General features: G+C 37.3%; 1 protein-coding gene and 1 long non-coding RNA gene across 2 annotated transcripts in view; one reads left to right on the forward strand and one right to left on the reverse strand.

Annotated features, from left to right (window-relative positions):
• LOC134670165 (dual oxidase maturation factor 2) overlaps positions 1 to 21413 on the reverse strand; it is a 65479-nt gene extending 44066 nt beyond the window's left edge. Inside the window, exons 1-2 of the mRNA XM_063527857.1 lie at positions 21152 to 21413; positions 8864 to 9024 (exon numbers count right to left, since the gene is read on the reverse strand). The gene's annotated coding sequence lies outside the window, so the exon portion shown is untranslated. The remainder of the gene's footprint in view (positions 1 to 8863; positions 9025 to 21151) is intronic.
• The window catches only part of LOC134670171 (uncharacterized), a 76015-nt gene continuing 51711 nt past the window's right edge, over positions 1779 to 26082 (forward strand). Inside the window, exon 1 of the long non-coding RNA XR_010099027.1 lies at positions 1779 to 2025. This is a non-coding gene — a long non-coding RNA (uncharacterized LOC134670171). The remainder of the gene's footprint in view (positions 2026 to 26082) is intronic.

The following is a 26082-nucleotide window of genomic DNA, read 5'->3' on the forward strand; positions in this document are numbered from 1 at the left end:
TCATTTCATTCACCTACAAGATTTGAAGAGTGCCCTCGATTCCTCATAAATCTCACCATCAGAACTGGGTTTTGACTAAGACGGAACCAATCTGTATGTATATATGTACTTACAAGTTACAACTCAACTAAAAAAAGAATTTTCAAAATCGATCCCGAAATGACGGAGATATCAAACATTAAAAAAACCGAATTTATACCTCCTTTTTAGGGTTCCGTAGCCAAATGGCAAAAAACGGAACTCTTATAGATTCGTCATGTCTGTCTGTGCGTCTGTCCGTCCGTATGTCACAGCCACTTTTTTCCGAAACTATAAGAACTGTTGAAACTTGGTAAGTAGATGTATTCAGTGAAACGCATTAAGATTTTAACACAAAAATAGAAAAAAAAAACAATAAATTTTGGGGGTCCCCCATACTTAGAACTGAAACTTAAAATTTCTTTTTCATTAAACCTATACGTGTGGGGTATCTATGGATAGGTCTTCAAAACAAAAATGATATTGAGGTTTGTAATATAATTTTTTTCTAAACTGAATAGTTTGCGCGAGAGACACTTCCAAAGTGGTAAATTGTGTGCACCCCCCCCCCCCCTTCAACTTCTAAAATAAGAGAATGACAAAACTAAAAAATATATATGATGTACATTATCATGCAAACTTCCGCCGAAAATCAAACTTGTTTAGCGGCGCTGAGCACTTTTTAAGGTGGGGAAAAAATGATAAACTCGAGACAGCGTAACGCGTAACACGCTGACGTCATGGGCGACGGACAATGTTCATCATCATCATCTCAGCCATAAGACGTCCGCTGCTGAACATAGGCCTCCCCCTTGGACCTCCATTCGTACCGGTTGGAAGCGACCCGCATCCAGCGTCTTGCTAGTCCGTGGTCTCCACTCGAGCACTTTTCGACCCCATCGGCCATCTTCTCTGCGCGCAATGTGGCCTGCCCATTGCCACTTCAGCTTGCTAATCCGGTGGGCTATGTCGGTAAGTTTAGTTCGTCTACGGAGCTCCTCATTTCTGATTCGATCACGCAGAGAAACTCCGAGCATAGCCCTCTCCATAGCTCGCTGAGCGACTTTGAATTTTGAGATGAGGCCGATAGTGAAAAACTACGTTTCGGAGCCGTAAGTCATCACTGATAACACACATTGATTAAAGACTTTCGTCTTGAGGCACTGAGGTATGTCGGACAAAAAGACATTACGTAGTTTCCCGAACGCTGCCCAACCGAGTTGGATTCGGCGGTTAACCTCCTTCTCGAAGTTGGACCTACCTAATTGGACTACTTGTCCTAGGTAGATGTACGAGTCAACAACTTCGAGTACCGAGTTCCCAACAGAGACTGGGATGGGCACAACATTGGCATTTGACATAAGTTTCGTCTTGTCCATGTTCATTTTCAAGCCCACCCGTTGTGAAACTCGGTTGAGGTCATCGACCATCATGCTGAGTTCCTCCATCGACTTTGCCATGACTACGATATCGTCGGCCAACCAAAGGTGAGTAATGTATTCGCCGTTGATGTTGATGCCAAGTCCTTGCCATTCCAGGTGCTTGAAGGCGTCTTCCATTACGGCAGTATACAGTTTCGGAGAGATAACGTCTCCCTGCCTTACACCTCTTTGCAATAGAATCACCTTCGCACTCTGCTCCTGACTCGGACCGACATGGTGGCGTAACTATACAAACACTTCAACACTTCGATGTACCGATAGTCAATATTGCATTGCTGAAGAGACTCAAGCAGTCTAGAGGCTAGTTTAGATCTCGTTCAAACCAATTTTCAATGGAAGTTTGCATGATAATGTACATCATATATATTTTTTAGTTTTGTCATTCTATTATTTTAGAAATTAAAGGGGGGGGGGGTGCACACAATTTACCACTTTGGAAGTGTCTCTCGCGCAAACTATTCAGTTTAGAAAACAATTATATTAGAAACCTCAATATCATTTTTGAAGACCTATCCTTAGATACCCCACACGTATGGGTTTAATGAAAAAGAAATTTTAAGTTTCAGTTCTAAGTATAGGGGACCCCCAAAATTTATTGTATTTTTTTTCTATTTTTGTGTTAAAATCTTAATGCGGTTCACAGAATACATCTACTTACCAAGTTTAAGCAGTTCTTATAGTTTCGGAAAAAAGTGGCTGTGACATACGGACGGACAGACACACATACAGACAGACAGACATGACGAATCTATAAGAGTTCCGTTTTTTGCCATTTGACTACGAAACCCTAAAAAGGAGGTATTAATTCGGTTTTTTTAAATGTTTGATATCTCCGTCATTTCGGGATCGATTTTGAAAATTCTTTTTTTAGTTGAGTTGTAACTTGTAAGTACATACAGATTGGTTCCGTCTTTGTCAAAACCCAGTTCTGATGGTGAGATTAAGGAGGAATCGAGGGCACTCTTCAAATCTTGTAGGTATACATATAGTAGTAGGGTGGTTCACGTTTGTATAGGAAAAATTCAAACTCTAGCTAGAAGAAGCGGCACCCCCTTATTTTGTTACACTTATTATGTTGACAAAATACACCTAAGGGGCACCCCCTTAGGAAAAAAAAATGTTTTTTGAACCACCCTAACATATAGTGATACTGGTGTTTTTATAAACAAACCAAGCATTTACATTCAAAATTGTGACATTTGATGAAGTGAAACTGCTGATGATGATCAGAATGGAACTCTTCAACGACGCATAGCTCATGTTTGGGGATTTGTCCTCTTCGTTATGTTTGTTAAGCACGTTAGGTTTTTAAGTCACATTTTCGTCAAGCTCAAGTTCTAATGATGGGATCCATAAGGAATCGAGGGAACACTACAAATCTGAATGGCATTGTATAGTGACTTTTGTATTTTCATCAGGCAAACAAGGATTTACATTAAGAACAGTGGCATTTGATGAAGTGGTATTGCTGATGGTGATCAGAACGGAACTCCTCGACGACTTGTCTTTTTCTAATTGATTGTTAAGCAAGTTACCCCACTGGCAAAACAAGCAAGATTTTGAATTCGACTTCTACCTGAACCTGGACCCGGACGCGGACCCGGACTCGAGATCGCGAATTCGGACACGGACCCGTTTTCTATTTGGTTGGTGTAAATGGTGTTGGTGAATTTTTTGATTAATTCGGGCGAAAACTGGAAGGTTAGGTATCATAAAATGTTCATGAAGAGAAATTGTAAGAGATGGTATCATTACCAACAACTGTGGAAAATACTGTTTGGTTACTCTTTATTTAAAAATAGCAAAATCAAATTGCATGATTTCATTCGTTTTCTCCACTGTACACAGAATAAGTAATGATGTTACTATGGATATGAAATAAAATGTGTGTTTTTATATCTTTAAACCCAATTACTAAGTAGACTGCACATACATTAAAGTCACATTAAAATTCCATTTCGCGAAATAGAGATTACAACATTTAACTTTGCAAAAGTAGATAATTGAAAAAATTATTAGGTTAGATTCGAGCTACAATGACATAAGTTTGGGTTCAAGGCAAGGTTGCAGGGCCTCAACATGGGAAAAAAGGGGAGGGACTGTTGGCCTGGCTCAGTGAGCCAGAACTCACCCACTAATCCCTACTACTGCCGTAAGCAGGTAATGAATTCCCAATGTATTAAGTTTAGGTTTAATAAATTATAAATATATTTTATTAATAACATAATAATATACAAATATGTATAAGCATAAAGTAATAAATAAGCCTACAGCTATTAATAATGTCCGTAATCTGTATAATTCCAAAATACGGATCCCTCGGATGCGGATGCTGCTTACATAATCTCGTCTGTCAAGGTGTTTCGGCAGGAAAGGCCTTGGCAGACTTATAAATTCCTGAAATGAGGGTTCATACCTACCGACTAGAATTGGTTTCATGGTGGTATCAGATGGGTTAGTGTACGGTTATCGATGGTCATCTTGCTTATAATCTCGTCTGCCAAGGTGTTTCGGCAGGAAAAACCTTGGCAGACTTATATATTTCTAAAATGGGGGTTCATACCTACCGACTGGAATTGGTTTCATGGTGGTATCAGATGGGTTAGTGTAGGGTAACCGATGCAGACCTTGCTTACATAATCTCGTCTGCCATGGTGTTACGGCAGGAAAAGCCTTGGCAGACTTATATATTCCTGAAATGAGGGTTCATACCTACCGACTGGAATTGGTTTCATGGCGGTATCAGATGGGTTAGTGTACGGTAACCGATGGTCATCTTGCTTATAATCTCGTCTGTCAAGGTGTTTCGGCAGGAAAAACCTTGGCAGACTTATATATTCCTAAAATGGGGGTTCGTACCCACTGACTGGAATTAGTTTCATGGTGGTATCAGATGGGTTAGTGTAGGGTAACCGATGCCGACCTTGCTTACATAATCTCGTCTGCCAAGGTGTTTCGGCAGGAATAGCCTTGGCAGACTTATATATTCCTGACATGAGGGTTCATACCTATCGACTGGAATTGGTTTCATGGTGGTATCAGATGGGTTAAATTAGGGGTCCCGTTGACCACCTTTGAGAGCGTCTGCCAAGCACTTCCGGCTAAAAAACTACTGGCAGACTTCGCTTTTATGTGTCTACATGTAAATTTCTAACTGCTGCCATAACTATTATTTCGGTATCAGATGGGTTAAATCAGCCCCCTTTTTTCGCACCGGAAGTGGCCTTCTTTTTCGTACTTTCGGCAAGTTCCGCCGTGGCAGACTATCGAATTCGGACTTAGCATCACTTTTATGGTTTCCCATTGTGTATTTCATCGTGGTATCAAGTCGGTTAGAAAATTTGCGGCCGGCTCTTCTACTATTAATAATTGATACTTTATTCATAACTATTTTTAAACATAATCAATATCATTCTAGTGATTGTGCCTGTCTCATATGTATGTTTTTGTTGTTCTTACATTTTGCTCGTCAGGGAGGAGTGGAGGCGAGCCGTCAAAAGGGAGACTTCCAATGATGACCACGACCGCTCTGTGAAGTGTGTCCCAATCAAGTAGAAGAAGAGACATTTTGCTCCATTTTCGCCAATCCTGCAGGACTATTATGGATGGCTTTATCCACGTGACAAAATATCCGTCACTTTTTAACTGAGTGCGATTGAAAGTGACGGATACCATTTTATCACGCTGTCACGTAGACAAGAACGACCAACATATCCGTACTGGTGTTCATATTTTACTTACATTGACGTTGACATATATATAATTTTTTAATAGAAGAACCGTGTCTTGTAACCTTTCCACGAAGGTAAAGAAATCTTTTGTGATTTTAGGCGATATCTGGTGCAGTTAAACTACGGTGTTCACCAATAGGTACATAATATATTTAGGTACTTATGGCTTTTATCCAAATATGTGTTGTTAATATTATTGAGTAATTCACATAAATATTTAGAGCTGTAGTTTCTCAAATATACTTACGTGTTGCATCTCTTTCCAGCGAGGCAGCCGTATTTGCGCAATTATAACAGCCATATCCATAGACAAGTGAGTTGCGGGCATCAAGGGACACCTCTTTATAAGACTAGAAATAAAACTTATTGAAAGTTGTGAATGAAGCTGTTCGTTTTTTCTTTAAAATTTAGTTCAAGAGCACTGATTGGCTGTTGCAAATAATTGGGATGCTAAGAAGAGGATCCGTACTAATAAAAACGTAAATTTGCTAAAACGGCATTGAGAGATTGCGTCGTGTTCCGCAGCACGCTTAAAACGGTCATGACTGATGCGAATCTAACATTAAACATAGAATAAATATACAGAATGGTCAGAATTTACTTAAGGTTTACTCGGGTAATTCCGAATGTCAAAAACTGTCGGTTAATTCCGATAAGAGACTTTTATTATGATGGAATTAAGGGTGATTTTCATCTGAATTTCGGAATTATCCGACTTTCGGTATTACCCGAATACACCTTATATGGTAACTTTTAACCACGCATTGCCAATTTTATAAAGTGCCAAAAAAATGTTTATGTCGAATCGAATACGGCAATTTGTACCTAATTATTGTCTTAAGCGCTGGTGGCTTAGCGGTAAGAGCGTGCGACTTGCAATCCAGAGGTCGCGGGTTCAAACCCCGGCTCGTACCAATGAGTTTTTCGGAACTTATGTACGAAATATCATTTGATATTTACCAGTCGCTTTTCGGTGAAGGAAAACATCGTGAGGAAACCTGCATACATCTGCGAAGAAATTCAAAGGTGTATGTGAAGTCCCCAATCCGCATTGGGCTAGCGTGGGGACTATAGCCCAAGCCCTCTCGCGCTCGAGAGGAGGCCTGTGCCCAGCAGTGGGACGTATATAGGCTGAGATGATGATGATAGTGTCTTAATACTGACAAAAACCTGTTTAGACGACAACGGTTTCACTCACTTGAATTTTTAGTCGCTATTGGCGACATGTTTCATGTCAAGTGAGTGAAACCGTTGTCGTTTAAACAGTTAAAAATATGTCTTATATCGACTGACAAAAAAGAAAACTTTTAGATGCAGCCAAAGTAAGGGTGCGATAATGTGAGACTTGTGTGTATAGATGCTGAAAGTCCATCATTAAGTTTTTCAGTTGTGACACTTGTCACCCCGTTGCTGAGCCTATCGCGCCTTTGGCCGTAAAAATAAAACAAAGGCGCGTCAACAACGACGACCTTGCCGCGCCCGCAGTTGTGTAATTCGAGGTAGAAAGCCGGCTTTCTTTAGCATGCAAAATAACCGAGTAAAGGACTTTATTCGGTACTAATTTGAGGGCCGGAGTCAGAAATATGACCTGTGACCTGATTTTGACTTTCTAGAAGTCCAGATGGGGAAAACGTATGGCGGTAGCGTGACTCCAACATATAGTTTATTAAATATATCTGCGTCTAAGGGAAAATGCTTTATGTTGAACATAAATGATTATACCTGGAGTTTGCGGTTAGTTACATAGTCAAAGCCACGGCTATAATATATGACGTAAGATAGCTTTCAATATTAGCAATTTAGCAAAACAGTCGGTGCATATCTAATACCTACAATATATTTTAGACTTTTAGAGGTAGGTATACATCTCTAGCAAAATTCTCATCGCTCTTTTGGCTCTCAAATTCGTATCATAATATGTACACGTTTTCTCACGCTCGCAATTTTCCGAGTTTAAAAGAGAATTTGTAAATTTGTATAATGTAATACACCAACAGAGCAGTGTAGCCGGCCCGGTGCTGTTTTACCCTGTGAAACAATATACACCGGATAGTTACAGATTACGACCTTACGTTATTTGCTTTAGAGGTTATATTCGAATAACTGTTAACATAGCTTTGCAGCGTGAGCCGTGGCGGTGTCAGGGCTCTGAGCTTGTCTGTTGACACTTTCACCGCGAGCCTTACCAGAATTTACGTCAGCTGCCAGCGCAATTATATCATCACGAAATCAGCTGGCTCGTTATTGCCATCGCTTTCCGATAGCAGACGACCGTTCCTTTGTGGTCGAACACCGTGCGAACTCTGACCTCCTACATTTTGGCATTCCAATGAACCTTCAGTACTTTTTGTCCAATATGCTTGCAAGAGAAAAAAACGTGAAAAAGCCAGTAAATTTAAATACTTAAAATGAAATAAGTATACTTACAAATGAGCAGTGCCGATGCAGTAAGAGTAGCATCAGTAATCTAAGTTAAATGTTAATAAACATTTTTTTTATTTGTTGTATAGATAGTAGGTATTTAATGTTTTACTAAATTATCAAAGTAAGCGCAAGAGATACATTATAGTTGCTTTGCTTTGGTTAGATTTCATGGTCATAAACTTTTCAGGATACAATATGCCTTAAGGCACATAGTATTTTGGTTGTTTTGGTTCATAAGAGTCGTTGGCTAGTTAAGTGATGGTAATACAGGGTCCTTTGACGGAAGACGCACCGTGTGGGTTAAAGGCAACGGTGATGCTTTGACGTTTTGTCTCGTGAATTAATAATCATTAAGGTTTTCTCAAAGTCAACAGGGTAATTACCTATTTCGACATCCATTGAAAAATCATCGGAACCAAATTTGAATTAATGAGGTGTACAGAAAAAAGTTATAAATAGAATCGTTCAATATTGATTTATAAGTCAATGATAGATTTATATTATAACCATACGGATACTCGGATACTGTTGATGATACATATATTGTTTTAAGAAATCAAATTTTTGTCAAGTAGATAGTAGATCATATTCATTACAAATGAATATAAAGAAATATTACTATCTGAATAAACCTCCTATTGTACAGTCGTAATCACATATATCGGAGCTGCCGAGGTGCTCAAAAATATCTGAACCGCACTCTAACACCTTGACATTAGAGATTAGAGGAGTGTTCAGATTTTTGTGAGCGCCTTGGCTGCTCCAACCCTTCTTTACTTGGTACTTTTACTTAAGAACAAAATACATATTAGCTAAGTATTTTATGATTAAACAATGAAACATCTCTAAACCTAGCAATGGGTAATGGGCAATGGGTGGGTATTCGTCAGTAACTGGCCACTTTTAGTAGATAACTGACCTTATTGAAACCTTGTACTAAAATTAATTCTGTTTATAGGTGAATAGAATTCATTTTTAGTTTAGGGCGGCTAGTTACTAAAAGTGGCCAGTTACTGGCGAATTATCCTACCTCATAAAGAAAATAAAATAAAATTCTACCTGCTCAAAACGAAATCCAAGCGGTGAAATAGAAGTGAAAACAGATTAAATATTATCAATTCATCAGCAAATCTTTAAAGCATTTGTAGGACTGATGACACGTCATATTTCAAATGCATTAGACAGAGACGTAATCCCTAAACCCCTAATGAATCTTATAAATAGGTAATGTGCATAAAATTATCTTACCCAAGTTCCGAGACGGAGATCTTATACTTTTCTCTTTTCATTTCCACGTGTTAAACAGAGTCACGTGCGTCACTGTTCATTTCACTTGAATCACTTATGACACTTTATTTTTAAAATATACACGCGAGACTCAGGGATCATGACGCTGCTTGCAGTTTCATCTGTAACAAAAAACATTACTTAAGTGAGTTAACTACTAGATATTTTTTATTTTATTTATTTAAATATTAAGAAGCTTCTTAATTTTCTTATACTTGAAAAACTAAAACGAAACTGGTAGAATTTATAACAAAATATTCGATACGCGTATAATCCGCACTATATTGGTAATATTCATTTTGCTCTGGCTAAAGCTTAAATTAAAGTACCTGTTATTAATTAAGATGGGATTAGGCATATTGGTGTTCTCATAGTTATGTTAATGTGCAAAATCTTATAAACAAACAAATATGAAGGTCGCTATAAAGAACAGCACTAAATCCGAAATGTTAATGTCGTGTCTGACTGGTTGATTGATTCCATTTGTTCGAATGGTTTAATTGATTATTTGCACAAGACGGGGCTCGATTCTTGCGCACTGTCAACGGTGTAACGCATAATAACTTGGGCCAAATTCGACACGTACAACTGTCAGATTTCGCATCCACGTCAAATCAACAGTTGATTTTATTGCATACTGAGTGTTGATTCCATCAACGGTGGATAATATCATTTGGTACAACCAAAACTCAACTCTAAACTAAGGGTGGTTCGGTCCGGTTTGCTTGTCACCCTAACAACTGTGGATTGTTAATGTCAAATTTTGACATTGTACGTATTCGAGAACTTATGATTTTTCCCACATCAACGGGAGATCAACACGATACGTCAAACGTCGCTTGTCGAATAGGGGTCCTTATCTTTGTGCTTTGATCATTGTATTCTCATTACCTCTAGGTATCTTTAATCTACGATAGGATGAACTTGAGGAACAACAATGAAATTTGTTGTTATTCACATTATGAACCTCTTGCGGGAATGTAGAGGCATACACAACTGAAGACTGCCATTAGTGACTCTAATGTCCTTCATGGTTACTTAACCTTCTATTTAATGTTTGACTTGAAACCAACAATTTTAATACATCTCGAAGCTAATAAAAGATCTTAACGTAAGTAACACATTTTATGGAGTCGTTATTAGAAGATTACTAACCTAAATTTAATGTGAAGGGAGCCGTAAATACTGGCCTTTAGTTACTGATGAGATTAAAGTATACTTTTGGTACGCATGGCTTCAACGGCGAGGGATTCGGTCTGTGTAATAAAATTATCAAGAAGAAAGAAAGTTAGTGTTGAAATTTCGACATACGCACGTATGATGCTAGTTAACGCGCTAGGGCGGTAAATTAGCACCATAATATATGTACCTACTGTGAATTTGATTTTATATGAAATATGAATTGCATTTTTTTGATATGACGTAACATACAAGTATTTAGCGTATAGGAAGTTAACATATCAAGTTTACAGTCAGTGATTGTATCCTAAAGTATTCGACAAAAAACAAAATACACAATAAATATGTAATCTAATAAAGTTATACACCCTTAACGGGATAAGTTCGCCTTTGTACACATTTATTGTATTCTCTCTGTGTTATGTACTTGTTTTGTGCAATAAAGTGTTTACTACTACTACTAGTTATAAACAAATAACTATAAAGTAATACTCTTACTTAATCCAGATAAAGCACTTTTCGTCTATTCTGGATCACGATGTGACATTCACGACGGTACTTAAGTAGGAAACATCGTGGAGATTGCAACGCAACGTAAACTACTATATCATAATGCACTTAAAATGTCAACGCTCTATATAGAATGAATAAATTTCAGATAAACAGAAATAATGTTGAGGCTATTGGGCACAAAATAAATAATAGCACTTATATAAAGTACCCAATCTCTTTATAGATTGTTGACATTTAGCTCCAGTTAAGCATTAAGTCCTTAGAGAATGAGAAGTAGTAAAATGACCAATCTTTCATATCCTTTACCCTTTGCCAAAACTCAGAGTTACGGGTTTTGACCGTCATAATTATAAAAACTACGTAACTATCCATTATTTCTTTATCTTCTCTTCACTTGCACTGTTTTTGGGTGTAGAAATATTCTGAAACATCTTAAATTGTGACACCACAAAGCATGAAAAACAGAAAAGAGCAATGAGCAATTTTCTTTTATATCTTGTCGCTAAGTTGTCACATTACTGAAAGATATCATCATCTCAGCCATAAGACGTGGGCTATGTCGGTGACTTTAGTTCGTGTACGGATCTCCTCATTTCTGATTCGATCACGTAGAGAAACTCCGAGCATAGCCCTCTCCATAGCTAACGAGTTACGGACGGAGCTACGAGTCAACGGAGCGACTTTGAGTTTTGAGATGAGGCCGATAGTGAAAGACCACGTTTCGGAGCCGTAAGTCATCACTGGTAACACACATTGATTAAAGACTTTCGTCTTGAGGCACTGAGGTATGTCGGACGAAAAGACATTACGTAGTTTCCCGAACGCTGCCCAACCGAGTTGGATTCGGCGGTTGACCTCTTTCTCGAAGTTGGACCTACCCAATTGGACTACTTGTCCTCGGTAGATGTACGAGTCAAGACTGAAAGATATACCTACCTCAAATATTGAGTAAATTACGGCTACAGTATTGCTTGTATTACGTCGCTTACATGTCGATGTCTATACCGTCCCGACGCAGCGCTATCATGCCCAGATAGTTTTTACAACGTGACACGGGTCTGCTGTCTTGAGAGTGGATCGTGAGAAATTAACTCAGTGCCGCTGATTTAATGACTTCAACTGAGCACTAGCAACTTTTGCAATCGCTCATTAAGCCGCGTGACACAAATGGAAAAGGTCTCAGAGGTTTCATTGAATCCATTACCTATTGATGGAAACATAAGGAACTACCAAAATTTTTAATTTTGAATCGGAAATTGGCGTTACTAAATTTCGTTTAATTTTCCTTTATAGCTACAGCCCGCCTGATGAAAAGCGATTAGCACAACCTTTGTAAGCTTAACATTCCGAGGGTGTCACGTTACATGAGTTAATAACTAGTACATCTCATTTTAATTACTCGTAAACCCTATATGTACTGCAATCAATCGATAAAACCTCGACAGGAAGTTGATTACACAGTTGGAGTGTTGTCTTTGGTTTTGGGACATCCCTACTTCCTATTAATTTACTCTTTTCCAGTACATACCTACTTATCATCTATCTTCGTCTATTTTAATTTTGCTTTGAATCATTAATGACTAAGCCATTAAATGGTAGTCGATACCTAGTTCAATTGCATCAGGCGACCTTCATCCCCGGCTGGGAGCGTCGCGTGTCCATAGAATATAAATTGCAGATTTTTCATAGACGATTCGACGCCTGAATTAGTTGTTTTTTTGTTTACTTACCATGTATACTTATTTACTAGGTATGTGTTTTTGTGTACAGATAAGACATTAGTTTTTGCAAGATGATCACCAGTTTAGAAATACTTATAATTACACATCGGTAACTCGTGGCATTTAGGTAGCACTTAAAAGATTTATTCTTAACTATTATTTGGGTTACTTAGTTAATAATATTAAACAAATTTAAAAAATATAAACAACACTAATTCCTAATACGAGTCGAGAAAAAGAAACTACTAAAAGAAGGAATTAATTAAACTAATCTTTTAAGTGCTACCTAAATGCCACGAGTTACCGATGTGTACTTATAATTGCTAATATTTGACAAATTCCAAAGAATCTTACGAAAACAGTAATTTTACTTTCATAGAACATAACTACTTGCGTAGATATAAGTAATATACTTAGATATTTTGGTAAAGAATAGACAGTAGTAGAACCGAAACAACAAAAGAAACAAAAAGTGGAAACATTATACTTTTATGTATCCTAAATTCAGCATATATAGGATACATAAATGTATAATGGGTTTAATTTCTTCTCTTGAAAATGTTATCCAGGGTTTGTTCTGTCAGCTGGCAACAGTGACATAGGTTCAGAACAAGAACATTAAATCAGAATTGAGTTCCACAAATGTTTTTCTATGCTCCATTGCTGCTTCACAAACTTAAGGTGACAGTCCATTTCCAACGACAGCTGCATTACTGTCCATTTTACTATGGAAATTGACAATGACAGCGACGCGTTCAGTACCGGTAGTGCAGCTGCGGTTAGAAATGGAATGTTACCATTATTAAACTAGTTTTGGTAGTAGGAATGGCTCATCTGTCTGTTGTTGGTTGTGACCAGCGCAGGCATTTGCGCAGGCACTTGATTCAAAGCATCAATAATTACTCATTAGTCTAATGGATCTGCGATCGGGGCCGTATGTTTATGGCCTTTGTCACGACTCGAAAATAATAATTACGATTATTTGTATGGATAGATCACGGACACCTTTATGACATACACATTAGACATGTTGTCCATATTATTGTAAGTGACTATTGAGGTACGAATTAAGCGTTTATTTATATTGTCTAAAAGTCAACTTCAGACGTCCATAATAAATATTAACAGATTATTTGAATAAGTGCCTCGTGGTATTATTTCGACACTATATAACCAAGGTATTAGGCTGGCAGAAGGACGGTGAGTTTAGCATAGTTTAAAAGAGTAAATACTAGGATCGGAAAAATGCAAACAGGCCGGCGGTCACAGATGTCAGCGCAGTAGGCGCGCAATTTGCGCAAGCGCAAACACCGGTCACGGCTGGCCTTGCCCGAAATTCTTCGTTGACCACTACATTACCCTCAACTGAAGCATTTTGTCTGTTTATTATCAGTGTTGGCATTGTCACAGTATAAAATACTCGTACTACGTACAAAAGATTCACTCCCTAACAAAACGTGTCTGTTATGATTAGGACAAATATGACCGCTAGGTGGCGACAGCGCCGCGCGCGGCTTATGGCTAGCCACCAAAATTGGTGTGGGACAGATGTACTTGTAAGGGCCACCCCACATCTGGCGTCTTTCGAGCGTAGGCGTCTACAATTCTATGGCCGCTGCTCGACGCAACTGCGCAGCGACGTCATTTTCTATTTGATACATAGATGCATATTATAATAGTTTATCGCTTCAACTTTTAATTGGTTACCTCGTATGTGTTTAATTCTAGACTACCTTTATTCGTTATGCCTAATTTTAAACACTTAATTACCTATTGCTATATTTTATGGAATAAAAGTAGGTTTTTATGTACGTACTTTAAAATATAAGACCAGTAGACCTGGCCGCGTAGCCAAGATGCCAATCGCTTACGCTCCGTAGCGATCGAAACGCAACTGTCACTGTCAGACTAATATGGAAGAGTGATAGAGAGACATAATGCTTTTCGTTGTCGAAGCGATAGCGATTGTAACCTTGGCTAGGCCGGCAGGTACGCTACCTACGTGGCGTAACAAAAAAGGTAAAAATTAAATGATATGAATAAATGAATTGTGCACAGAACTGTAACATTTGCTAACGAGAAAAAGTCACGCACTATTATTCTATCGCATCAATATACCTTCATGCATGTATCAGTATAAATAATAGATAAAATGTCATGAACCTTTGCCACACAATACATCAGACAAATGACGAAAGAATATGATTAGAAATTGTATTGCGACAAAAGATATGTACTTATGTGGCTAGTGATGCTTTGTGACATGAATATAATGGAAGAGCCACTAGTTACTTACACTATGATATCAATGATATCATATCATGTAAGTGAAACTAAGGGCCCGATTCGGATTTTGAAATAGACATCTATTAGATATCTTTTAGACCTCTAGAACCTGTCAAATTTGACATTTGCGCGATTCTGGAGATACTCTTGAACGATTTCCTCAGGATATGACTTAGAGATCCAATTCACATCTAATCTTACTCTATATAACGTAAAAGTGATATTGGTTGGCTGTATTGCAGTGCAAAAGAGATCTAGTTGATATCTAAACTATAACGTATCTAGAATGGATCTAGTACGTGTCGTTTCTTGTGAATATCTTGAAGTTCGAATACGGCAGTGACATAACTAGTGACGTCACGTGACACATCTCACACGTCGGTGGTTAAAAACAATAGAATACCTAGTATGTTAATCCTCATCATATGATCCCTGCTCAGAAGTTGGGTCAACCAAAATCTCGCGATAACGCTGCATTTTTCAGTTTAACTGGCATTCACATAAAGTCCATTATTGTTGGATGTTTCCACGTTGTTTTAGTGGTTTCACTAAAGCTGTACGTGAGAAAGTGTAACACATACAATACATTGTATTTGTAGAGGAACGCATGCTGTGGGAGTGTTTGGTATAATAGAATTAGCGAACTACTCACGCCTGAACACAATGCCATTACAAAGAAAATCAACATTTGAAAATTTAATAACATTCTACACCGTTCAGCTCAAGGTACGAGCGTATTATATCTATGGAGATACATTTGAATTGAAGTAGCCATTTGTTGCGATGATCTCATTGCATAATAGAGAACAAATAACCACTTAGTATCATATTTAGGTATATACATGTACCTATGTATATTTCTTGGCTTGACACGCTGCCGCGAATCTTGCTTGCATTTTTGGAAAACAATATTGTTCCATAATAGTTGCTACGGTTTACGTGAAGCGGACACGTACCATATGTACCATAAGTGGACAGTAACATTTTCACATAGCCGCGGGGTAAAGTGGCGGCATAAAGCCAATACCTAGCTTTTCAAGTCCCTTCATTACTACACTGTAATATAACTTGAAGATATTGACATTATTACTGATAGTGACTGCACTGTCTGTCCCGTTTTGATAGAAATATCAAACCGTTTAAGGATTAAAGGGTTAGTTGTATTTGTAACTAGTGTTTTACACTCGGCTTCAAGCATTACCGCCGCTATTAAGATCAAAGATAAGGATGTCAGGTCGGAGACTATCTAAATGTCAAGATCGCCGCACCTGCAGACGTGTTGCAAAAGCGAGGCGACAAGTCTGGCCTGTCGCGGAAATAATTCACTTTTGCGACTAACCCGATCCGATCCGAGAGCGGCGCGGCCACTCCAACAATGTCAACAAACCGTAGCGTACTAATTAGCAATATCTTTTTTTATATCCATTGGGTGATTTGTGAACGAGGACGAGGAAGTACGAGGTTTTCCGAAAACATACAAATATATTCCAATTAATCCATCTTTGATTATTCACTTGAAAAAGAAACACATATTTTCCGCAAGTCAAATCTAATTTGAACCTTAAAACGGATTGCTAAGGTTGAAATTCTATTGACGCATATGTGGTTGATAAATCGTACTATGCTTGGAAAATGGTTAATGTAAATGGATTTGAATAAATTATTAATTAATCAAACGCATATAAATATTGAAAATGTGTTGAAGTAAAGTCACTTCATAATGGCGTACATTGAAGATAATAATTAGTTATTTTGTATGAAAAATAGGAAGTCTAAAGACTTCATGATTTTTAAAAGTTATTGAATAAAAGTGTCACCGTTTGAGAAGTATACAATCTATGTTTTAATTAACTATTTGCTCGTGTTACAGGCCACACCCGGCCCGGTATAAATACATCTACCACTAGGTAACTTTAAAAGATAAAATGTGTGGTATGTATGTAAAGTGTGACAAAAAGAAATGCCAAGTGTATATGTTCCATGAAAATAATGAAGCAACCTTAACATTTTTAATAAATTCCGACGGATTCCACTCAATTATCAACGGTAACATACAAATTATTTGAGTAATCGTGATAAGGAAAACAATGGCATTTAGCTCGGGTTAAATGCCAGTTTTATAGCAATCAAAGAAAAGCTACTTGCTAAAGATGCTTTGGCTGTCAATATTGTAATCCGAGGAACAAATGATAAGTTCTTGCCTAACCATGACATTTAATGTAAATAGGTATTCTAAGATAGGCAACACAGTGCCGAATAGTGTACTCGTACCAGTTTATAAATGTTGGCAGGTAGGCTCTGCATTATTAGAAGGTCAAATTCTGTAAAAGATTGATATGCAAAAATGTGTTTTATACAGTTCTTGTTAAGTTGAAATTGAAACGAAAGCAAGTTTAGATAAGAGGCAAGATTAATTGCGTCCAATATGACATGTTTTTATGCAGATGACTGATTACGCGCGCTGTGACTGCGTCGTATCAAGTCATAGCAATCGGGTTATTATTTAACAATGAGCATTATGGATTTATTTGAAACGAACCAGGGGCCCATTTCTTGAACGGTATTAGTCTAATATTATTAGGGTGTTGCCATGGTAACTCATACGATTTGACAGTTCGTGGACTAATATTATATTATTAGTCTAGGGTCAGACCGTAAAAAGTCTGCAGCGATTTTTGATAGCCCACGCAATGCAAGTGTCATTTTAGACGTCAAACTTCTATGAAATTATGGCGTATACATAACACTTACACTGCGTTGGCTATCAAATCCGCTGCAGACTTTTATTGGTGCGACTATAATACCGTTCGAGAAATGGGCCCCAGCACCATATCGGTGGTGTCTTTAATCTTGCGTTAGCCCGAACCAGTTATCTAGCGTGATACCGATCATTCAAATTCACGTGATCGCCCGTAGAGGCTGGTGCCTGAGGGTGGTGAAGTAATTCTGTCTCTTATCGTAAGGTATGCGGTTATATGTAACAAGTACTTAATGAGTTTTAAATTTATAGTTTTATTATAACTGTCGTTAATGCCTGTAAGGGTCATCCCATCAAAAACATAAATGTAAAAAAGGAGAGCCAAGTTCAATACAAAAATTATGCTTGGCTGTGGGGTTCGCCGCAAAAAGAATGAAGATCTAAATGAGTGCCAAGTTCTATGCAAAATCCAAATATGTATTTATAGGAACAAAATAACATTATAAACAAGTATTAAACTCTATTTCTTTGCTTTATTGGATACCTATAACAATTGCTGTTATTAAAAAAAAATGCGAGATCTTAAAGCAGGTTAGATTTGACTTGGCCAGTTTTCATTACATCAGTCATTTTATAAAGTTATTCAACATATATATTTTGTAATTCTGATAAAAACTGGCCAAGCCAAATCTAACCTACTTTAAGATCTCACATTTTTTTTAAATAACAGCAATTGTTATAGGTATCCAATAAAGCAAAGAAATAGAGTTTAATACTTGTTTATAATGTTATTTTGTTCCTATAAATACATATTTGGATTTTGCATAGAACTTGGCACTCATTTAGATCTTCATTCTTTTTGCGGCGAACCCCACAGCCAAGCATAATTTTTGTATTGAACTTGGCTCTCCTTTTTTACATTTATGTTTTTGATGGGATATCAATACTTTTTGTAAAGAAAACTAGGCAGGTATTGAGATTTAATGTTTTTTCTTGTGTTTCCGCCGCATGTTTTTTACTTCTGTTCTTTGTATTAATTATGTGGTGCCGCGCGCCGCCAACGACACACCGTTGGCCGGTTGTTTAGCGCGTATTACAGGTTTTTTGTATGGGGACCCCCTATTTTTTAACTTTTTTTTATTTTTAGATGTTTTCCTACGCTTACACACAATTACCGAGCTGGATTCCAAATTTCATCCTTCTAGGTCATCTGGAAGTAGGTTAGGTTTAGGTACTATATGTCAGTCACAATAAAAAAGAAATTTGTATGGGGACCCCCCCTATTTATTAACTTTTTTTTGTTTTTAGATTTTTTCCTACGCTTACACACAATAACCGAGCTGGATTCCAAATTTCATCCTTCTAGGTCATCTGGAAGTAGGTTAGGTTTAGGTACTTATATGTCAGTCACAATAAAAAATGGTTTTTTTGTATGGGGACCCCCCCTATTTTATAACTTTTTTTTATTTTTAGATTTTTTCCTACGCTTTCACACAATAACTGAGCTGGATTCCAAATTTCATCCTTCTAGGTCATCTAGAAGTAGGTTAGGTTTAGGTACTTATATGTCAGTCACAATAAAAAATGGTTTTTTTGTATGGGGACCCCCCTTATTTTATAACTTTTTTTTATTTTTAGATTTTTTCCTACGCTTTCACACAATAACTGAGCTGGATTCCAAATTTCATCCTTCTAGGTCATCTGGAAGTAGGTTAGGTTTAGGTACTATAGGTATGTCAGTCAGTCTTAAAATTTACGACTTTTTGACCTTCATATCTTTATAACCGTTTGAGCTAGCTTCATGAAATTTGGGCTTCTAGATGTCCTTATGGATATAATTAAACACACGTAGTTTTATGTGTTTATGTTAAAGATGTTTTGAGTTATAGAAGGGTCAAAAGTGGCACCAAGTGGTTCGTGTAATATTACACTTGGCGCTGGTTAGCCAGTTCCTTTGCTTGAACTTGGCTTGACACGCTGCCGCGTGTCTAGATATTGCGCCTCAGAATTTTCGCGCGGGCCACCGTCGGTATCGAGGGGAGGGGGGGTGTATCTGGTTGCTTCTGAACTGATACTGATAGGGCTGAACACCTGGAGCCTGGATCCCGCGGGCCGGATTGGACCGCTGTCGGCAGGCCGGGTGGGAACGCTTCGCGGGCCGGGGCTTGGAGAGCCCTGGTTTAGGTTACTTTAGGTACAGTCACCACACGAGATTGTTATGCCATTTAGGGTACCTACTTGCTAAATTACAAATTCTATAGCGTAAGTATTGAACAACCATTTAGCTGGGACCCTAAATGGCGCAACAATTGCGGAGCGTGATGGTACAGTCAGCTGCATATAAATTTGTTCTTTGTCAACTATCTTTGCAGCTGTAGGTACCTAATTAATAACACAGTTATATATTCAAATCGGATATCAGATACGCTATTTGAATATACCTAGTTATACTATGTTGTGCATTTAACATAAACAGACATAGGCAATTTATTATACGTACAGGACTTTTCTTAGAATACAATGACAATCAACTCGATATAGATATTATGTTATTATTAAATTGTAAAACGGGACTTAATCGCATTAATCTGAAACCACGGAAACAACGCCGTCCTCAAATAAAAACGTTGGAGGTAAATCTTTAAACTTTAATACGCGATTAAGTCCCGTTTTATAATGTGTAAAAATCATGAAAGTTTAAATTTTTATTTTTTTGTCAAACCATCCAGAGACATTGATGAGCTACAGCATAATGTATGTTGTACCTATGTACTACATTGTAAATAGGTACGTATTTATGTACCTATGTGACATGACTAGGTATATAAAGTAGTGTGTAAACTATGTTTATTTGAATCTTTTGTATGTATTCCTTACCTTGTAAATCAAGAAACTTGTAAATAAATGACGTTATCACACTGGCGCCGTATGCGGAATCCGCATGAGAGCGATAACCGCCTTCTAGCATTTTATGAAATAGTGAGAACAGCGATATATTGACGTTAAACACAGTGTCTTCTCGGTGCGTTGTTCAACATACATAACATACTTATTATGTAGTAACATTAGTAACAGTAGTCGAGTCATGGAGTACTTCTTGAGAGGCAGTTACGAGAGAATGAGATACCACCGAGCCTATCGAACCTTACCAAATACTTTGCGGTGTTTATCGATTTGCAATAATTTGGTATTGCAAAAGTTTTGTTAAATCGTTTTCAGCCGGATTGCAGTGGATTTGGTCGATCATAGTAGATTTGATTGTCTTGTACAAGACTCTTGTGACACTGCCAGGTGGGCACTGTTTAATATAATTATCGATTGATTAGTCACGGAACAAGGTTTCTTAACTCGATGAAATTTACTGATATTTCTTACCAGCATTCCAGCGAACTTAGCGTGCAAATGTTAATTTACAATTAATTTAAAATGGCTTGCTACATGAGATAATTGTAAAGTTTTATTCTATGGAACTTGCTTACTATGCTATGTAAACAAAAGTCACTAATACCTAAATTCATCATTCAGAGACAATTTCAATATGGCGGTTTGTTTATACTCGTATGTTAGCAAGTTCCAAAGAATGACACATTACAATAGTGATAATTAAATATTAAAAAAGCGGTTGCTTATTTCTTCCTTATAGTATATCACGATATATTGAACATACTTCTAGTTATTAGTTATACTTATAGATATATACATAACAAACATTGATTTTTAAATAAAAGCCTATTTGTTGTTCTCGGTAGGCATATGAAAACGACCATATACAAGAGTTCAACGCGTCGCTCATATCAAACTGTCATTACCGCAACAAATCGCGCGGTTTATCGCCATAATAATAATTTGTACCTGGAAAAATGTTTAATTCAAGAACTATAAAGTGCATAATCGAGGACAAGGATGACTGGCCGGCGATGGCGGCCGTGGGTCACGCGACGTGCTACCACCGAGTTCTTTTGGGCTTATTCACCTGAGCGTCAAGATTCAAATCCACGTGACGTCAGCGCGGTCCAGAGGGCGCTGAGTCAGCACAACACTAGCACTAAGGTAAATGTCACAGTTCCGGGTGCCGGAGGTCGCCGGCAGAGAGCGCCGCTGCCGCGAACTCACTGAAAACTAGCGGCTCTCGCGCGGCGCAGCGATGGCGGGACGAAAGCGCGCGACAGGGACGACGAGTCATTTCTTCCTTTCACTCTCGCCGACGTTGGACATAATTGTCAGTACCTTGACTTCACGAAGCGTAAATACGGTGTCAGCGCAACTTTGTAGAGATGTACAATTTAAGATAATTTTGCGGAATTAATAATTTTGATTGACACATCATATCCATCTCATATTTAGATCAAATTTGTAAACATTTATTACAATCCATAAAAGCCTCCATATCTGAAAAAAATAAAAAAAAAATATGTTAAAACAATTTCGAATGCTTATTGTGTCATAAAATAGAAAAGTATAAACATACAACAGTTATTTAGCTTGTACACAATATAACACATATATGTGAGTAATACATATGTATATGCTTGTTCTATTTGATCATCCAAAAATACATGTTGATTTGTAATGTCAGAAACACAACAAAGTAGTAATCATTGTAGTTCTGCTTGCATTGATTTCGAATGACGCTCAATGTTACGTCCTATTCCGAAATCGGTAAGCGTTGATAATGCTTTTTGTTAGAGTTAGAATACTAATGATGTATAAACTGTGGTCGCGAAGGCCCAGCTTTCTTATCTACGTCCAATAGTTCACGGGCCCCGGTCGCGTAGGCCTCATTCGGAACGACTAAGTGAAGTATTGAAATTAGATTGAAATCGTTCTTGTGTCTTGACTGAAATTGGTTGGTGCGAATTATTTCCAATTTCATATAGCATGTAATTAGGTTAGTAACGTACTTAAATATGTAGGTTAATTACGCAAGTTGATATTCTATCCAAAAAATATTTCGAGATTACGTTCACGATTGTGACCACCAAAGTTATACATATAGGTATGTTTTGTTGTTATTTTTGCGTTTAAAGAATAATGGGTTTACCATGTCATTATATTTTGTTTTTATTGGTCGGAGTCGAAAAAAAAAATACTTAGCTTTGCAAATAACTGATATCTCAATAAGTATTAGTATTTGAGCTACCGCAATCAGAGTCACTCCAAAGACCGTCGAAGAGACTCAGGAGACCTAAGTGCTGGCAGTTTGTTTGCTCAACCTGTCAGGGGAATTTTTTTAGATGATTAGTTCTATTTTAAATCGTAGTAATATTTTAGTTAGAGTAAGATTTATTCTTAGGATTAATATTTACGTAGGCAATTTATTTTGTACTTATATATTGCCTACAATGTTAATACGCCATACGCTTAAATAAATAAATAAATATTTTTTGATCATATTAGATTGGTATTATATTCTTAGCGCTGAATTCAGCCCTAGTACTATGCGTCGCAAGTTTCAAGACAAACGTCTTGCAATTTTTCACAACGCACGACTCGCAATGTTTGAGGATTTAGTTAGTTACGTAATGGGGGAGTGATTTGACACGCCTGTGTGCATTACTGATCTGTAAAGTTTAGAATACCACTTATTTGTATATAATATACATTTTCTATTTAGTCAGGTGACAGCCAAAACTCAATAATTACCACCACAAGTTCATAGCCGTAGTGAACCATATCAGTACTAGAATAAGGTAGATTTTTGTTTAATTATTTTTTAGTAATTAGTGAGGTTTGGTTGTCACCTGACGATTTATGAACTAAAAAAAATTAGAAAAACTTTAAAATAACTGTGATTTTTAAAAGTATGGAGTTAGTATACTTAAAGTGCTTCAAGTACCTACTATATAATTTATAGGAGTATAGAAAATCACTATGCTGATAATTTACAGGTTCGTAAAGTTTCGAGAACGTTCTCCGTTTACTAAGGGAAATGTTCTCGCACGAGAACATTCCCTATACGAAACGGAGAACGTTCTCGAGACCGGCACAACCATACATCTGAAAGTGTCAAAGAAAACAAGTGTAGAGAATATAGTTATAAGGAAGTAGGTGCAGGTGTTACCAGTTGTAGTTAACTTCCCTGCGCGCGCGCAATGAGGAAGGAAACGGGCGCGGCCACCCGAGCGGAAAATGGCTGCCCTCCCATAACGCGTTCCGTGATAAATAGCTGTTATAATGGGAGTTTACAAATTATTATTATTATTATTTTTGAATTATGAAAATGGCAATATTTTATTTCCAAAGTTGAAACTACCGAATAATATAATGGAGAAAGTACCTCACCAGACCAACGCGAGGCTGCCCCGATACTGATAGCGATACTGTATAGTCAGCCAAGAAAGTGGTTTAGCAATTTTCGACTCTATCGTCTGATTGATAGAGTCGAAAAGTGGTAAACGACTTTCTTGGCTGACTGTACCTATTATAAACAAACTTATCTATCAAATAATACTGAAAACTAAAAACGAATAATTAAATAAAACTAAAATATAATAACATAGACTGTTACTATATTTTAGTAATATTTATTATAGTTCCTATATTTAGCACGACAAATTCTACTAAATAACTATGAGCTTCGCAGCCTTAGAGGATATAACCAAACGGAGACGCCATGTCTGTAATTTTCGGTACAAAATATTCTGCCGTTTTTTGCGGGGGAGGGGCACATCAAATGTATACGTAGCGTCAAAATAGCCATGTCAGATAAACGTCAGTCCATACATGTGGTTGACATGTGGTTGACCATTGGCCGCCTATTTTCAACAGAGGGGAAAGCCTGTTAATGACCACTCCGTTTGGTTATATTCTCTAAGTTCGCAACACACAATTCTACAGTGGCGGTCGATTCTAATGCAAATATTTGTTATGGCATTGAACTGGTTTTGATACGACCTTAAAGATCGTCTTAGTGATGTGTGTGCGCATCTCACGCAAGTCTTTCTCTTTTCGCATGCACCAATCAGTGTGAGTTATCTTCAAGGTCGTATCGAAATAAGATCGAAATCGTAGCAAGTTGTTATATCTGAATAGAGCTCCTAATGTTATCAAACGTCGCAAGTGAAATGTATATAAGGGCAATCCATTAGGCATTTATCTAGAATATTAAAAAAAACCGGACAAGTGCGAGTTAGACTCGCCCACCGAGGGTTCCGTACTTTTTAGTATTCGTTGTTATAGCGGCAACAGAAATATATCATTTGTGAAAATTTAAACTGTCTAGCTATCACGGTTCACGAGATACAACCTGGTGACAGACGGATAGACGGAAAGTGGAGGCTTAGTAATAGGGTCCCGTTTTCACCCTTTGGGTACGGAACCCTAAAAAAGAGAAACTAAAATTGCATACAAATTTTAGATTTTATTAAAACTTTTATGCAACTTTCCAACACATCATTGCACAAATGCTTACACTATCGTGACGTAAAAGCCACTTAGAAATTATGTGTGACATAAAATTGGTTTATTTTTGTATACCTACGTAGCTGAATAATAGATAATATGCAAACCTTATATAACACGAGTGGAGGAAACAGAGCGTTGCTAAAACAAAGTCATGGATCGTTGATTTGCTCGCTCGAGACTGCTAATTGGCCAAAGATCAACCACTAACTTCCTAAATATGCATTATGCCAATAGTATAGGAACTAAAATCAACCTTATGTAATCATAATAAGGATACAATTCCAAATTATTCAAATAAATTAGATACGAGGTTAGCAAAGTAAATACGTATTATCACATCTTGTGTAAAAACTTGCGGTTGAGAATGAATTTTCACACGTTTATTCGCTTCAGGAAACTCATTCGTCATGCGGTTAAGAAATCTGACTGTGAAATTATAATAGATATAGATTTAGTTGATAAGTTGAATGAAATAGGCAGCTGATTATTTTTTAATGGCGTTAATTGTTAAGGCCGGAAGTTGTACGTAAATATCTACTCAAGTCTACTGACAGACATTAAGCCACTAAATACTTATCAATGAATAGTTATGTACCTACAACGCGATTATATTTTTTCACCACATCAGCTCGGAAAGGCTTACTTTGCACTTCAAAAACACAAAACAAAGCAAATAGCAAAAATAGCAAAGTTGCATTTTATTCACATGTGAGGCAAAGTAATCAAATGCAAATTTTAAGTTCATTTCTTATGTTTGCTGGTAGAAATGACATTCAAAAGATAATATTTAATAACATTCATTTGGATTTGATTTGATTTGATTTTGTTTGATATTTTACATTTAATATTTGCTTCGGGTTGGTGTGGTGAAAATTTTTGTGTTTCACTCGGGGGCAAATTTTGTTTAACCCTCGTGCTTTGAAACCCTCGCAATGCTCAAGATGCCATTTCGCTTCTGGTTCAATTTTGGAATCTTTCGCTTGCTCGGGTATCAATATTAGCACGAGCGGTTAAACAACAACTTTGCCCCCTTGTAAAACAAATAGCTATTATCTACTTAAGGGCCCGGTCTAGCGTGAGTCGTCCTTTACTTCTCAAGGATTACAAATCTCGCAAACTATAGCATAACCCCTTCCAATAACGATCAGTAATCAAATGAGCAATAACTTGTTAGATGTATCGGTTTCAGATTTTTGTTATCTAATTTTAGACACATGTTGTAGAGGCTTATATTATACGAATATAATTCAAACTTGGCTCGTACCATATCATGATTGAATATTTAAGTATTACATACATAAGTCATGGTGCGTAGATTTCCGTGTAATGAGTTGAACTGTTGCTTAGAAACTTAATTGACATTGTTGAAAATCTTTAGG

The sequence above is a fragment of the Cydia fagiglandana genome, chromosome 13 (genome assembly GCF_963556715.1).
Source record: "Cydia fagiglandana chromosome 13, ilCydFagi1.1, whole genome shotgun sequence".
NCBI lineage: Eukaryota > Metazoa > Arthropoda > Insecta > Lepidoptera > Tortricidae > Cydia > Cydia fagiglandana.